General features: G+C 42.4%; 1 long non-coding RNA gene across 1 annotated transcript; it reads left to right on the plus strand.

Annotated features, from left to right (window-relative positions):
- Positions 1–2,411: 2,411 nt before the first annotated feature.
- On the plus strand, positions 2,412–8,299 carry LOC143420751 (uncharacterized). Its single transcript, XR_013100465.1, has 7 exons — positions 2,412–2,509; positions 2,719–2,824; positions 4,514–4,584; positions 4,685–6,650; positions 6,949–7,107; positions 7,186–7,242; positions 7,672–8,299. It is a non-coding gene; the product is annotated as an uncharacterized LOC143420751 (long non-coding RNA).
- The last annotated feature ends 9,086 nt before the right edge of the window (positions 8,300–17,385 follow it).

Raw genomic sequence — 17,385 nt, forward strand, 5'->3', positions numbered from 1 at the left:
AGACTGTGAGCTGCCTAAAGCCACAACCAAACAGCTTTCCAAACAATGATCTGGACCTGAAACATCCAGAGCCTGAAAGGGTAAATATAATCCAGTGTACCACTTAATGAACTAATAATTTAATCTATCATCATTCTTTATGGATGCTGTGTGTGTGTGTGTTTGGCAGTCACCTGGGTGTGATGTGATTTACATGGACCGTGGCTTGTAGGTCCTTTTCATTGTTTCAAAGTGCAAGTCTGGATAACATCTGAGTGTGTGTGTGTGTGTGTGTGTTAACCACCCAAATGTGACTTAGGAGGACCACACTGTTATTGGGGGACTCCGTCAAAGTTTGCTTCATGGTGACATCACTCTGGTTTTAGGAGGGGTCTTCTCGTATGTCTTGACAGTTTGACCTACAGCATGCAGAGCTGACTGCATGTGCTTTGTTTCTATGTTGAAATTTTTTGAAACTCAGGCTTGAACATTAAGATAGATAGTACTATACAACTTCTTAACTTGTTTTAGGCACTTTTTACTGCTGTAATGCATGGGCTCTCTCTGGCTGTGTACTCTGGCTTCTTCCCACAGTCCAAAGATGTAGCTTATGGGGTTAGGTTAACTGGTGATTCAAAACTGCCCTTTGGTGTGAATGCAAATGCTTGTCCTTCCATGTTAGACTGGCGATCTGTCCAGGTTGTACTGCCCTATGGTAGCTGGTATAGGCCCCAAAACTGCTACCCCACAATCCTGATAAGGATAAGTGGAAGAGGATGGATGATTGCAAAGGAATCAGTTGTTAATTATTGTAGCCAGTATTTTTTTCAGAAGAAAACATTTCTTGAGTGGAAAGCCCCCCCCCCCCCACACACACACACACATGCAAATTAAAGACAGAAGCACAGGACTGCCCAGTACAGTTGCAAGAAGAGCACTTGGTCTAATCTTTGTGCCATCTTTTCTTTGTTGCAGGATCTTGATGAAGAAATGCCTCAGCAAGGCTCAGAAGCCATGCATTCTTCTTCAGTGCAAGATTTTGAAGAGGTAACATTGACCTAGGACAGATTTTAATGAATGTTTCTCATGCACGATGTGTACCTTACGCTATTTGCCGATAGTGAAATGGTCTATTCATCCTCTTGAGTGATGCATTTTTAGTAACTGTCAGATTACTGTTCTTTTGTCTTCATTCTCTATCTGTTACACACGAAGACTGAGACCAGCCAGATTCAGAAGACTCTGAGCTGCCTAAAGCCGCAACCAAACAGCTTTCCAAACAATGATCTGGACCTGAAACATCCAGAGCCTGAAAGGGTAAATATAATCCAGTGTACCACTTAATGAACTAATAATTTAATCTATCATCATTCTTTATGGATGCTGTGTGTGTGTTTGTGTTTGGCAGTCACCTGGGTGTGATGTGATTTACATGGACCGTGGCTTGTAGGTCCTTTTCATTGTTTCAAAGTGCAAGTCTGGATAACATCTGAGTGTGTGTGTGTGTGTGTGTGTGTGTTAACCACCCAAATGTGACTTAGGAGGACCACACTGTTATTGGGAGACTCTGTCAAAGTTTGCTTCATGGTGACATCACTCTGGTTTTAGGAGGGGTCTTCTCGTATTTCTTGACAGTTTGACCTACAGCATGCAGAACTGACTACATGTGCTTTGTTTCTATGTGGTTTGAAACTCAGGCTTGAACATTAAGATAGATAGTACTATACAACTTAACTTGTTTTAGGCACTTTTTACTGCTGGTAGTGCATGGGCTCTCTCGCTGTGTACTCTGGCTTCTTCCCACAGTCCAAAGATGTAGCTTATGGGGTTAGGTTAACTGGTGATTCAAAACTGCCCTTTGGTGTGAATGCAAATGCTTGTCCTTCCATGTTAGACTGGTGATCTGTCCAGGTTGTACTGCCCTATGGTAGCTGGTATAGGCCCCAAAACTGCTACCCCACAATCCTGATAAGGATAAGTGGAAGAGGATGGATGATTGCAAAGGAATCAGTTGTTAATTATTGTAGCCAGTATTTTTTTCAGAAGAAAACATTTCTTGAGTGGAAAGCCCCCCCCCCACACACACACACACACACATGCAAATTAAAGACAGAAGCACAGGACTGCCCAGTACAGTTGCAAGAAGAGCACTTGGTCTAATCTTTGTGCCATCTTTTCTTTGTTGCAGGATCTTGATGAAGAAATGCCTCAGCAAGGCTCAGAAGCCATGCATTCTTCTTCAGTGCAAGATTTTGAAGAGGTAACATTGACCTAGGACAGATTTTAATGAATGTTTCTCATGCACGATGTGTACCTTACGCTATTTGCCAATAGTGAAATGGTCTATTCATCCTCTTGAGTGATGCATTTTTAGTAACTGTCAGATTACTGTTCTTTTGTCTTCATTCTCTATCTGTTACACACGAAGACTGAGACCAGCCAGATTCAGAAGACTGTGAGCTGCCTAAAGCCACAACCAAACAGCTTTCCAAACAATGATCTGGACCTGAAACATCCAGAGCCTGAAAGGGTAAATATAATCCAGTGTACCACTTAATGAACTAATAATTTAATCTATCATCATTCTTTATGGATGCTGTGTGTGTGTGTGTTTGGCAGTCACCTGGGTGTGATGTGATTTACATGGACGAAGTTTATTAGTTGATATCTGCAACTGAATTGAAAACACACCTTTCCAACTGTCCAAAACAAATAAATGTTGCAATATTTTGCTAACAGTGTCACAATCATCGTCTGGTGTGCACAACAATATCATCTTTGGACAAGTGCATTCAGTGTGTGGGACCGGTTTCCTCCCTCAAGTGGCTTGGCTTTAAGTGCAAAGGTGAGACATTTAGTGAATAGGTACAGTGTATAGTAAAAAGCATTAATAGAGTTCAACAAGTTAAGACGTGCTGAAATGAACACTGCTCCCTTTTTAATTAATGGGTGGTCACGTCTAATTAAAGAAATGCAGTATTACCTCATTGGTGCAGGACCTTGTAAAAATGGTATACTTGGGATTGTCCTCAATTCCCCATTCCATAACATAAACTGCTCAAAATAATAAAGGGAACACTTAAACAATGCGATGTTACTCCAAGTCAGTCACACTTCTGTGAAATCAAACTGTTCACTTAGGAAGTAACACTGACAACCAGTTTCACATGCTGTTTTGCAAATAGAGTAGACAACAAGTGGAAATTATAGTCAATTCACCATAATAAAGGACTGGTTCTGCAGGTGGTGACCACAGACCACTTCTCAGCACCTATGCTTTCTGGCTGATGTTATGGTCACTTTTGAATGCTGGCGGTGATTTCATTTTAGTGGTAGCATGAGACAGTCTACAACCCACACAAGGGGCTCAGGTAGTGCAGCTCATCTAGCGTAGCACATCAATGTGAGCTGTGGCAAGAAGGTTTGCTGTGTCTGTTAGTGTAGTGTCCAGAGCATGGAGGTGCTACCTGGATGTGGAGTAGGCCATAGGAGGGCAACAACCCAGCAGCAGGACCGCTACCTCCACCTTTGTGCAAGGAGGAACAAGAGGAGCCCTGCAAAATGACCTCAAACAGGCCACAAATGTGCATCTGTCTGCTCAAATGGTCAGAAACTGACTTCATGAGGGTGACTTGAGGGTCCAGCATCCACAGGTGGGGATTGAGCTTGCAGTCCAACACCATGCAGGATGTTTGGCATTTGCCAGAAAACACAAAGTTTGGCAACTTCAGCACGGGCACCCTATGCTCCTCACAGCTGAAAGGAGGTTCAAACTGAGCACGTGACAGTCTGGAGATGCCGTGGGGAATGTTCTGCTGCCTGCAACATCCTCCAGCATGATCATATTGGCAGTGGGTCAGTAATGGTGAGGGGTGGCATTTCTGTGCCTGCCAGAGAGCCTGACTGTCATTGGGTAACAAGATGAGGTCCTCGGACCCTTTGTGAGACCACATGCTGGTGCATTTGGCCCTGGGGTCCACCTAATGCGAGACGACACTGGGCCTCATGTGGCTGGAGTATGTCAGCAGTTCCTCCATGACAAAGGCATTGATGCTATGGACTGGCCCGCCTGTTCCCCAGACCTGAATCCAATTGAGCACATCTGGGACATCATGTCTCACTCCATCCACCACAAACTGTCCAGGGGTTGGCAGATGCTTTAGTCCAGGTCTTGGAGGAGATCCTTCAGGAGACCATCCGCCACCTCATCCCGAGCATGCCCAGGCATTGTAGGGAAGTCGTACAGGCATCTGGAGGCCACACACATTCAACTACACACTTTCATGCCACTCAACTACCTAAAGAACAAAGTATTTAATAAGAATAATTCCTTCATTCACATCTGGGATGTCCTTTTTTGGGGGGGGGAGGGGGATTAGCAGTGTATGTGTAGTCATTAAAATATCCTTAATGTGAACAGTTTTGTTTTTTTTTGTTTTTTCAGCATTTGACATTACTGCAATGCTTTGACAAAAAACTACTTCACTTAAATAGAACTGCAAAGCTAAATTAAGTCTATCAAAATGTGTTTCAGTTTGTTTAGGGGTCTGGCACAAATCTTGCCTTGCAAAATTGGCAAATCAGAATTGCCACCAGTCAACACAGGTGTGTATCCCATTCATATTTGGCTTGACTTTTTTTCAGTTTATTTTTTACCTGTCTAAAGTATTGATCAATTAAAAAAACTTTTGTTCTTACATTCCAGAAAGAAGAAATTTCTGAATATTCAGGGGAGGATGGATTGCCACATTCAGTTCTGGATCAAATATCAAGCGATGATGATGGCAACCACAGCATATCAGAAGAAGAATATGTGCCAGATTCAGAGTCATATGATGAAGATTCAGATGAAGACATCTCATTATTGCCAAGCACATCAAAAGGTCTGCTATGCCAAGATGACATCTCCAAAGCGCATGAACAATCAGATTCAACGAATTTAATCCACAACTTGACAAAGGACAAGCCACAAGATAAAAGTGAGCTTTGCGAAACTGAATCAGAAAAAATGACTTTAAGTAAAAGAAATTACTGCTATTTTTGTGGCAAACCACAAGCTAAAATTTCCCGCCACCTGAAAACGCACAAAACGGCTCCTGATGTTGTGCATGCATTTTCCCTGCCTAGAGACTCAAACGAGCGTAAAAGTCTGTTAGAGAAATTGAGAAATAAGGGAAATTTTAAGCATAATGCTGCAGTTTTGCATGGTGGAGTGGGACCACTGAAAGTGAAGAGAAGACCCAAGATTAAAGCAGTAGAGGGAAAGTTTGCTCATTGCTTTTATTGTCAAGGGATGTATGTTCGCAAGGATCTTTGGAGACATGTCCGCAGATGTCCTAACAAACCAAAAGATGACACGGATAAAGAACCTGGAAGAACCAAAGTACTCGGCCTGGCTTTAACTCTGGAGTCTCAGTGTTATCCGCAGGTGTCAAGTGGAGTCTGGAAGGTTCTTGCTGTTATGAAACAAGATGAGATTGCCTCAGCTGTGCGAAATGACTTTACTGTTATTCAGTTTGCCCAGTCCCTCTACAATAAACATGGACAAGACCCTACAAAGTATGATTATATACGACAGAAGCTTCGTGAAGCGGGACGTTTGTTGTTGTGTCTGCGCACAGAATTCTCAGTGCATAACATGGAAGAAGCTATTAAGCCTGCTAATTTCCAGAGAGTTGTGCAAGCAGTAAAGAAAGTTTCAGGTTTTGATGAAGAGACACTGTCATACAAAACTCCAAGCCTTGCGCTGAAACTGGGACATACACTGCATAAAATGTCTGACATTATCCATTGTCGTGCCCTCATGACAGAGGATGAAGCCCTAATCAAGTCCACTGATGCGTTCAAGAAGTTGTATGTCTCCAAATGGTCTGAGATGGTGTCTCACCGTGCCTTGAACACATTGAGTGAGGCAAAGTTTAACAAGCCATCAACATTGCCCTTTACAGAAGATGTTCGGATTCTCCATCACTACCTTCAAAAATCTGCAGAAAGTGCCTTTTGCAGCTTGGAGAACGAAGCCACAGCTCAGAATTATGCCCAACTTGCACAAGTTACACTCTCACAAATCATTGTGTTCAACCGAAGACGTTCTGGAGAGGTTTCAAAGATGCGCCTCAAAAGTTTTCTTGAAAGAGACAAAACAGCACTCCACACAGATGTTGCCATGGGGCTCTCAGAAATGGAACAGAGACTCTGTAACTATTTCTGTAGAATAGAAATAATGGGAAAAAGGGACAGAAATGTTCCAGTTCTGCTAACACAAAGCATGCTGGATGCTCTGTCACTACTGGTTAGTAGGAGGCCTGACTGTGGTATTTGTGCCACTAATATCTACCTCTTTGCAAGACCCCGATCAATGAGTCATTACAGAGGAATGGACTCCTTGCGTGTTCATGCACACCAGTGTGGAGCAAAGCAGCCTGAGTATCTAAGATCGACACAGCTCAGAAAACATGTTGCCACACTCTCACAAGTCCTTAATTTGAAAAACAACGAACTTGATCAGGTTGCAGATTTCCTGGGTCATGATATCCGCGTTCACCGCGAATTCTACAGATTACCAGTTCCCACAACACAGCTGGCCAAGATTTCCAAACTGCTTTTAACACTGGAAAAAGGACAACTTTCCCAGATCCAGGGGAAATCACTGGATGAGATCAAAATAGAAGGTTTGTATTGAAAGGAGCAAATATTAGGGCAGTAGTTGAATATTATGCTTTATCAACCGAATTAAAACCTAAAAGCACAGACCATTCTGTTAAATGTCCATGATTTAAGGTTCTTGAAGTCTATTGTTTCATCACTTTGCAACATTTGGCAAACTGCAGAGTGGTGGCCTTAAATAGTAAAACTATGTACTATAATTTCCAGTATTTGTTCTGTATTTTGTCATATCTCGTTGTTAATGTGAGGTTTTTGGGGGGTTTGTGTTTGGTTTTTTGGGGGGGTTTTCCCACAATTTCTCAGATGAAATTGCATTAAGTGATGCTGAAACAAAGGACAGTGAGAGTGAATCAGATGATGATGACACAGCACTCACAATGTTGGCGTGTGGCACCAGTGAGCCTGTACATGCAGTAGCTGATTCCACAAACACAGCGCAGCTCCAAGACACTGTAGATTGTGGTAAGTTACCACTAGCTTGGTTTCTGTGGATAAAATGTTTGTTACAAATATTAAAACTTAATCAAATTGTGTAATCAGCAGATGAAGGACCACTCACAATGCCTGCAGCAAGTGAGACTGCTGCTCCCTCTGAAGGTAAGGGGTGCAGTTGGTTCTCTAAGCTTATTATTGTTTCATCACTTTGCAACATATGGCAAACTGCAGAGTGGTGGCAAAAAGTCACTTGGATGAGTGACAAAATGTTTCTCCCACTGAAAACGCTACGTCCAGATTAACAGAATCAACGTTTTGGGATTTACTTACCTGGATGATTGAGCATGCATCAAGAGACTTTTATTCAACTTTTTATTCAGTCTTTTATTCACAGCGGAACACTAAATGTCTCATTTTAGAAATTTGATAAATTTTCAAAGAGAATTTTAGCTCGTTTTGATATTGATGGTAGCAACACATTTCAGAAGTTAGTACAGGGTAGCATCCATTCTTTTAACCACCAAATGTTTTTTGTTTTTTTTGTTTGGTTTTTTGTTTGTTTTAACTACTACTACTTTATATATCTTCCAGAGAAAAATGCTGCTCAATCCCACAATTCCCGAAGAGCTCCCAAAAACATGTGGTCCAAGGCTGAGGTTGCTGCAGTGATGAGGCATTTTAAAGACCACATAAACGAAGGGAAACTAGCCACCAAAAATGAATGCAGTCATTGCAAATTGGTAGAAGATCCGGTGTTGGCAGGAAGAACAGTTCAAAACATAAGAGATTTTGTAAGAAACAGAGGATTAACTGCAAAAAGGCAGAAAAAAATGAACTAAAATAACTGTTTAGAGAGCTGTGGTTTTACATCTTGGTCAGATTGCCAATTGTTGTTAACACTGATGTTCTGTTTAAAGAAAAAAAAGTTCTTGTTAAATACAGAAGTAGTTTGTATTTCATAATTTTTACATTTAATTTATTTAGGGTTTTTTTTGACGGGTTATATTTAAAATAAAAAATTATAAATGCATATTTTCTCCCCTTAATATTTACCTTTAAACTATTAAAATTCATTTTAAATGTTTTTAATTTTTCTGTTTTCTATATTTTTATATTTCTGTGGGAAGCGTGGGCATTTTTGTCCATAGATTTCTTTTTTTATTTATGGTTAAAATTAATGTTCAGATCCAAGAACACTAATAAAATGATGTTCCAGTAATCCTGTGTCCTGTCAGATGTGTATTCATGGTAATGATGAGCTATTTACATATTACATCATTGTCCCTTTAAAGACCCAATATTGTTTTTTTTGGACCTCATAAAACACATTGTTGTCAAGTGGACAATGTCTCCAGAAAACACAATAGAGTCTGGTTGGTGTGTATCAGTTTATCTAGACTTCTATAGGGAGTGTATGAGGTCTGAAGTGACCCAAATTTTTTTCAGATTTTTTCGAACACTTTAACCTCGCTCCCTTGGCTCTAAGTCCTTTCAAAAGGGTAGTCCACTTAAACCACCACCGGGCGGATTGACGTAGTATAGTCCCGCCATACCACATAGACCCGTATGTATGTGTGTGTGTGTGTGTGTGTGTGTGTGTGTGTGTGTGTGTGTGTGTGTGTGTGTGTGTGTGTGTGTGTGTGTGTGTGTGTGTGTGTGTGTGTGTGTCAGACCTCCTGCTGACCAAAGGGTCGTAAACCCAGGAAGCTTACATCAATAGAAACAGGTCTTTCAGAGAGGATGTATCTACAATAAAACCTCCCCCAGCACAGAGTGGCTGGAGAGGTGGTCAGGATCAAAGGAATGGCTTTGATCCTACTGCTTGAACTAAGACTGTACAAATTTAAGAAACACAATGGCAACATTCAACAATTAGACTTAACATTTCCCTCCTTTTTGTCATTGTATACTTAAATTTCAACTTATGCACCCTTTGTTTGGACAGTGTCAGTGTAGATTTCATTCATGCACAGTAAACTACATCCTATACATAAGCAAATCAGTCTCAACAGTTCAAAAACAGGAATTAATATTTTCAAAAGAAGATGCCACCAAGGACCAGACGGTAACCAAGCTATCCAGCCTTGTGGCGGATCTACTCCTGTCGTGCAATTCATTATGTATTTCTGCAAGTAAACAACTGAATGTCAAAGGTCAAACAAGAAGAATCATCATTCTCAAAAATCATATGTCTCTACAATCCAACTGTATACAGACATAGGTATTTAAACGCATCAGTCGACTTTATTGTTTGTCCATGTGGCTCTCAGCTAACTTGTAAGCTGCAGCCTGGTCAACACCCGTCTTTATGACTCCTATCAACCCCCCAAATCTTCTCACTGTAGGCATCCTGTGGGGGTTAGAGTCAACTGGTGAATTATCTGCATTTACAACTCTTCTCCTGTCCTGTTGTCACCACAGAAAAAGCTTTGTAAAGGAAATTGGATCAAGGTGTTTTGATCTTCTTGGCTCAAAACCTCAAGTGTTCATGATGTGAATGTAGACAAAAGGCTTCTCTGTTTACATCCTTCTTGCAAAAGACAAAAGAATAGGTGATGTTGCCATGTTCCATGGTTAATCTCCAACTTGGGCTAATCCATTGTCCTTCATACACATAGGCAATTGGCCTGTTTCCAGTTCGTTTAACTGTATAATGTCCTGCAACAAGTCATATTCTTTGAGTCAGACGAGCAGGTCTGTCCTACCAGAGCAGTTCACCTTCCCAGCTACTGGTGAATCAACCTTCCATTCAGGTTCAGAGCAGTTGAAAAGTTGGCAGTGTTCCCGGATGTGTTGCTAAGGCAACCAAACAAACTGTCTCGCTCTCAGTGATGCTATATGGCCACAGTCCAGAAGAATGTGTAGCCAGTGGCATCACAAGCATAACCATTGGTCTCGTTGTTTATGTGAGCGGTTGTGTTCATAAACTGCCACCAGTAGTTGTTGAAAACCCATGCTGGTACTGGGTGTGGTTTGCTCTGTTCCAGTGCGCTCCCTGTCATCCCACTCAGGGTCCACAGGCACAAGAAGATGCACAGCACATTCCCAGCCATTCTGATGAGTACCTGTGGCTCAGTTAGTTTCTTCACCGGATTGAGACGAGGGGCCCTGGAGGCTCCCCCCCCCCCCCCCCCCCCCCCCCCCCTTTGTTCCCGGTCTTCCTGGCACTTACTCCGAGCTGGCCTGGATGTGTGTCACCTTCTTGCAGTGCGCTTGATGTATCCAAATGTTTCTTCCGGCAATCTTCACTGCTGTGGTCGTCGTCAGCAGCACCCGATAGGGACCTTTCCATCGTGGACTGGACCAGCACTTCCTCTCCATGGCCTTATCAACATCCAATCTCCAGACTTCAGACTCTGCTCCTGCAGAGAAACAGAATCATCTGGCAGATCATTTGTTCTCATGACTACTTTACTTTTAAACATTTCAAGCATCTAATCTGCTAATATGCTCTCTCTTCTGCTTTTCTATCATCACTACAGAAGACTGGAACTCTAAATGCTCTAACATATATAATCTCAAAGAGTCAGACCATTCTCTGTTGGAGTAATCCTCATGTACTTATTCTATACAGTCTAACCATGTCCTGCCTGTCTTCCTAAATCTTAACTTTACTGTTCCATTAGTTCTCTCTGCCTGCAAAAAGTTTTTTTTTAAAGTATTTAATAATCCTAAAGTATAAACTAATTCTAGAGTGAGTATAACGACTGCTCATCTCCCTCCTGTTGAGACATGGTATAGCCCATGGCTCAAAATAGCAGCAGTCTTATACAAATTATTAGGCAGTATTGGTTTATCACACAGATAATAAACACCATCCTGCAAGCTCGCTCCTTCTGTAAGTCACAACTGTTTTCCTGCTGTAGGTGAGTGGCCCTACATGTCTGCTGATGTTGTACTGCTAAAATGTTAACACCATGTTTAACTACTGCTGCCTCCTTTGTGATCATATCTGCAAAAACTTTCCCTAATGCAACTGGATCTTTCCCTCACATGTGTGCTGCACATTTACAAACGGCAATTCTACTGGGAAATAACACTGCCTCCAGCAGATTTTGCAAGAGTTTGGTGTGTTCTGCAGGTTTCCCTGTAGAGGTTGTCACACCTCGTCTCACTCACTGCACTACAAAGAAATGTACAGTAGCAAATGTATACTGCCTATCAGTGTATATTGTCTCTCTACAGCTTTACACGCTTCCGTTAAAGCTAGCATCTCTGCTGCTCAAGCAAATATGAAACATGCTAGTTGTCCTACACAGATAACTCTCTCTCACTGTCTGCTACAGTAAAACCTGTTCTAGTCTGTCCCTCTGCTGTTGTAAAACTCAAACCATCAACAAACCAAACCTTTCCCTCAACGAGTGGCACATCTATTAAGTCATCCCTCGGCTTACACTTCTTCTCCTCGCGCTCCCTACTCTCATGAGAAGTGCCCTCCTCCGTTGGCAAAAAGGGTTTGACAGATTCAGAATTGTGCACCACTTTATGGTAATATGTGTGGTTGTGAGAGTAACAGTAACATTAAAGGCAAGTGTCTTGTAGGTGACAGAAATGTAAGTTTAGTCTGCAGTAGTAAACATCTACCTTGTGTGGAACTAACAATGTCAAAAGGTGAAATAAACTATTTCCTGAAACATTGTACAGCTTAAGCTGCTGCACATACTGATCTCACGCATGGAGGTAAAGCACGAGCAACTAGAGCTAATCTTTTAGGATAGTAAGTTACTGGCTTCACTTGTGGAAAAAGTGCTGTTAGTTATTTTACAGTCACCTGGCATTTGTGCTGTTCACAGAACCACAAGTCCATCGTTGGACCTCCTCTGCGCTATCACTTTTTGGAGCTTGGCACGCTCCCTCAGGTTCCATTTTCCAACGCTGCTGAAGATTTAAGGCAGAGCACGTCGTACACCTTAGTTGTCTTCCTTAACGTCAACGTCGAAACTCTTTCATCTTATTTAAGATTTGCTGTGCAAAGTCTCCTCGTGACGATCCTTTGGAAGCCCAGTAGCACAGCTCTCTGTGCTGAAGGTGATCTCTGATCCTCCTGAAGACTCTCTCCAGGCCTCAGCTTCCATCTTATGGGCGATCCTCTCAGTCACTCCTTCTCGTCATGGCACCTCACAACATCTACAAATTGAAAAATGACACTGCTCTCGCCACACGGCTTTTGCCACGTGTCAACTCCCCAATGAGACATGTACAAGAATGTTGCACAGTCTCCCTAAAACAATCTCCAGGGTTTGTCCCTTGGAGCAGCTTCACTCGCTGTAACCCTGTGTAAAAACATTAGTCAGCACTTAAATGTTCAGCTTGTTTAGCTCCCAGCTCCTGTATCACAGAAGACAAAGTCTTAAATTTAAAACAACTTCACATTTGCAACCAACTGTAGATCATAAGAGTAGTAAAGTATTCAGCATCACAGAGACAAGTATCATTGCAGGTTTATTCTAAACTCATTAAACTCCTACTTTTCCCCATAATTTGTTCCAAATTATTTAACATCTCAACGTCATTCCACATTGTAATCAGTGACTTCCCTTAAGTTTGTCACTCACCATGAGCCCAACAGTGTGGTCAGATAATGAGCTCTATGTAACTATTCTGTAACCACTGCACATCTGTTCAATTGTCACTTGTCAGTGCTGAATCCTTTACAAGCACTCTTAAAGAAAAACAAACATCAGCCAAACACACGGTTCATCCTGGTTGTCAGGTGTCGGCCATCCAGATTCCAGAGGAGCTGTGAAAAGTCGTAAAGTTAACACTCGCTGTGGAAAAAGTAACAATGGTCTCATCACAGTATGTCTCACACTGCATTAATTTCTCCCCTGTAACATTCACATTTTCTCCAACATTCTCTCAACAACACAGTGCAATTTCATCATCAACATATAGCCTGTAACTACAGTTTCCTTCATACAAAATCTCAGTAATCCTGTGGTAGAGAAACATCATTAAGTTGTGTCATGCTGTAAATCACATGATCAAATCACATGATTAACCATCGGCTGTAAAAAGAAATGTAAATGTTAGCGCTGCGCAGGTGTATACACTCTTTCTCACAGTAATCTCTGTGAGCAACACAAGGTAGTGAATGGTACCTGGTAAATTCACAGACAGAGAATTGAAACTAAAAAGGTTAAATTTTCAGAGTTCACATAGTCATGTGACCCAAGTTTCCTCCTGTGGTCTCCTTCTGCTCCTGCAACAGAGACACACACAGAGATACATCCACACCTTTGTCAGGTGGGGGTTAACTTCACACAATGGTGTTAAGTCAGTCAGTCTTGTCAGCTTTTGTCAGTCAGTCAGTTCCCCATTTATTTTAAAATTCTTACTCATTCACTCAGTGATTCCTTCTTTTGCTGATTGTGGAAATTATCGTCGCATTCGTTTCCACGCTCAGCAAAATGACATCATTTCAAAAAGAAAAATAATTTAGACTGGATTTCCTCGTTGAATCCTTTTGGACAGGAACTTGTTTCCTGATTGTCCCAAATAAGTGGCTTTCTCCTGAGCCCATTTTAATTTTGGAGAAGCTCACTTTGCAACAGTTTTCTCGACGACGCTTCGATTCTAATCGTGCAGATCTGCTCAAACAAAGATCATCAAACAAAACTTTCAGTGCACCATGAAAGTAACAAAATAAAAGAAAGAAAATAAAGGAAATCAAGGGAAAGAAAGGCCTTGTTTAAGTCATGACACGTGTTCTTCATGCCAGGGGGATAAATCGTTACAACCCAATTGGCAGGTTCAACTTTAGTAATAAAAGACAAATCAAACAGCCAGTTTAATCTCAAACATTCATCCAATCAGCCATACACACAACATACAGCATAACCCTGTTGTCTTAGCACATAATAAGTTTCTTCTCATGTAACTAATATGCATGTAGGGTTGGTATAGTTAATGCATCTTCAGTATGTTTTTGTGTTCCTCTCTCATCACACTTTCATTATTCTCATCACTGCTTAAACAACACACATCTCTCTGTTTTTTTGTTTTTTTTAAACTGTACTTTTCTCCAAAACAGAAAATAGCATTACAGCTGTTTCAGACTGAGAAACACCAAACACTCTTCATGCTATCATTCATCCACACAACTATTTTATTTCTCTTCGTCCACTGGGCAGGTGACCTGCAGAATCACGTCTGCCCCAGCTGGATACCTTTTCACACACACCATGACGTCAAACACGCTCACACTCGCCGAATTGATCAGGAGAAAAACTTTCTTCATCTTCACACTCTGTTACAGAAACACCATGTTTTTGGTTTTTTTTTTTTGTGTTGTGTCAGGGATGGATATGTGGTTGTAACGTCTGTGTTCACTAACTTTACTTTCTGTTTCCTACCCTGCCTAGTCTGTCTTGGACTCAATGCTGCTCCTAATGCCTCTCCATACTCAGCCTTTAATTTCTCCTCCACCTCTGCCTCTGCTCTCTCACGCTCTTCTCTGGCTCTACTTTCTGCTAACATTCTTGCTCTTCATAATGCTTTTCTACGGTGTTGTTCTAAAGTAGTTGCAGTGGATTGAGCTGTAGTTTCATCCTCAGGTTTCACAAGAACTTCTTGCAATATTGCTCTTTTAACATTCTGTGCTTCTCTCCTCTTCTGAGCCTGCTCCAGCCACAACTTAGCAACTGCTAACTGCAATTCCTTCCTCTGCTTCGCTTTCCCTGTTTTACCTGCTACACTTACAGCTATTCTTTCTACCAGCATTTTACACTTAACTTCCACTAATGTCCCTTCAAATCCATATTTCTCACACCAACAACCTACATACTGCGTGCTGCCTGGTAAAAATTTCTCCATAAATTTTACATCCCCTTCTAAGGCAGACTTACACATTTTATTCTCCATTACAAGACAACAATCAGCCACACTCACGCAGACCACGTCTGGCCCGCACACACACACAACATAGGCCTATCGCTTGCATCTGCACGCACAGCTAGCGCCTGCACGCACAGCTAGCGCTCTCTGTTGAAAACTCTCAAACTCCCCATGTGGCGGAGAATTCAACCTTCGGACACTCTCTAACACCCCAAATGGCGGAGATTCCGGACTCCTCATGGCGGAGCTACCGAACCTAGGTTATCTCCACTCCCCACACGGCGGAGAAGCCTGCGTCTCTCTCACGCGGCTAGCGCGCTCCCGTACCTGCGGTCAACGCAGGGTCACGTAGCCGCTCTTTAAGGCCTTCTGTACTCACTGTTTGTTTACGTTCATGGGAAGAGTCTCTGGATCCCGTCAATCGTCATCCATCCCGAGGGGAGTTCAGGCGCAAACTTCCCGGCCTGGTGACAAAGCAAAGTGAAACACCAGGGCTTTACGTCAATCATCCCAGACGTTGCGGTGGCGTCCTCTCCCTCTCCTCGGTGGATGCAATGTGTTAGGCTCCGGCTCGGAGGACCAAATAAATGTTGGGTCTGTGTTTCCACAAACCCCGCTAATTCTAGAGACTTATTCATCATGAAGAAAACAAGACAGTCGATCGATCGATTACTTGCGCAAGGGAGGCCTCGTCTGTGTCCAGCACCACAAATGACCCCAATGGTGGCCTCCTCTCGCTGCCTTTTATTGACAAACTTCAAACAATAGTTTACAAAACACCTCCCCTTGCAACCCCCTTTGGTTACAAAGACAAGGCACTGTATGTAAATGTATACACTGAGTGTGTGTGTGTGTGTGTGTGTGTGTGTGTGTGTGTGTGTGTGTGTGTGTGTGTGTGTGTGTGTGTGTGTGTGTGTCAGACCTCCTGCTGACCAAAGGGTCATAAACCCAGGAAGCTTACATCAAAAGAAACAGGTCTTTCAGATAGGATGTATCTACAATAAAACCTCCCCCAGCACAGAGTGGCTGGAGAGGTGGTCAGGATCAAAGGAATGGCTTTGATCCTACTGCTTGAACTAAGACTGTACAAATTTAAGAAACACAATGGCAACATTCAACAATTAGACTTAACAAGACGTTTTCAAAAATCTCAGTTTTCAGTGAAAACGCCGTTTACGTGTGGACCAAAGGCGCAAACGCTCAGAAAAATCTGCGTTTTCAAAAATCCCGGTGTAAGTGTGGGCGTGGCCTTACTCAGCTTTGATGCTGCCAACGTGGTCACTGGATAAAATGAAGTAACCGGTCAAGGCAGCAGTGGCAGAGCAACCCTTATATTCGGTTTCTCATGTTTAAAAAATACTCAGTTACAGCGCACGTACAGATGATCTTTGTAGGTGGGATAAACCTGCTCTCAGCAAGAAGGTCGTGGGTTTGAATCCATGTCTGATTCTCTCCTGGTACCCTGACATCCTCCCACAGTTTAACTGCTTCTTGCCTAATAACAGCTGGGATAGGGTTACACACACACAGTCCTGTTTTCATATCTCCGTGGGGACATTGATGTAATGCTTTACCTAACACCTAACCCTAACCCTAAAAACTGAATGCCTAACCCTAACCTTCAGCCCTAAACCTAACCACAACGTAATCGTACCCCTGACACTAAAACACCATGTTTAGTCTCAAAAACGCCTTCAAACTCTTGGCGACGCTCATTTTGTCCACAAGTGGAGTCACGTTCCAGTTTCTGTAAACATGGTGCAAACACACACGACCCTGAGCTGAAAAGATGGATGGATGTGTAAAATCCATATTGCTGCTGTTCACAGCAGGACTTTGTTTAGCTTCTGTTCCAGTATTCCTGAACTGGCTTCTCCAAACCGGCAGCCTGCTGTTACGATCAGCTGTGGGAAATCTACAAACTCATTACAAAATATCAGAACTAAGACTTTTATTTTGACGGGTGGCTTCTCAGCTGGAGTTGGTATACGGCGAGCTGTGAGAGGACAGAGATGGAGAACGCACATTTAACTCTTTAACAGGAGATACGTTACGACTAACAGACGACTGCTGTCTACATGATGTCTTTGCAGCCCTTATGCTACATGTTACACAACTTTTCTTCATGCCAACAAGACTGAGGTGCCACATAGTCGACACATACAGCTGATTATGATGCATGTTTTACTGTTGCTATGTTCACATCATCTGCTTGGCTTTATCACTGAAAGCCTGGAGATCCTCTGACGTGTGCATGGCTGATGTGAAGTATGATTAGTCCTACATGACATCAACAACAGAGGCAATGAAAGCTTTGTTGTTAACAGGTTGTAGGTAAAGTCAAATGTCTACTTCTACACTTGTGTTGGGTAAAGTTCTTCTCACTGCAGCAGATTTATATCTGTGCTTTCACAGGGCGTGATGTGGAGCTCAGCGCTGAGGTGCAGGTCTCCTTGGAGACGGCATCCT

This window comes from Maylandia zebra, linkage group LG2 (assembly GCF_041146795.1).
Source record: "Maylandia zebra isolate NMK-2024a linkage group LG2, Mzebra_GT3a, whole genome shotgun sequence".
In the NCBI taxonomy this organism is placed as follows: Eukaryota; Metazoa; Chordata; class Actinopteri; order Cichliformes; family Cichlidae; genus Maylandia; species Maylandia zebra.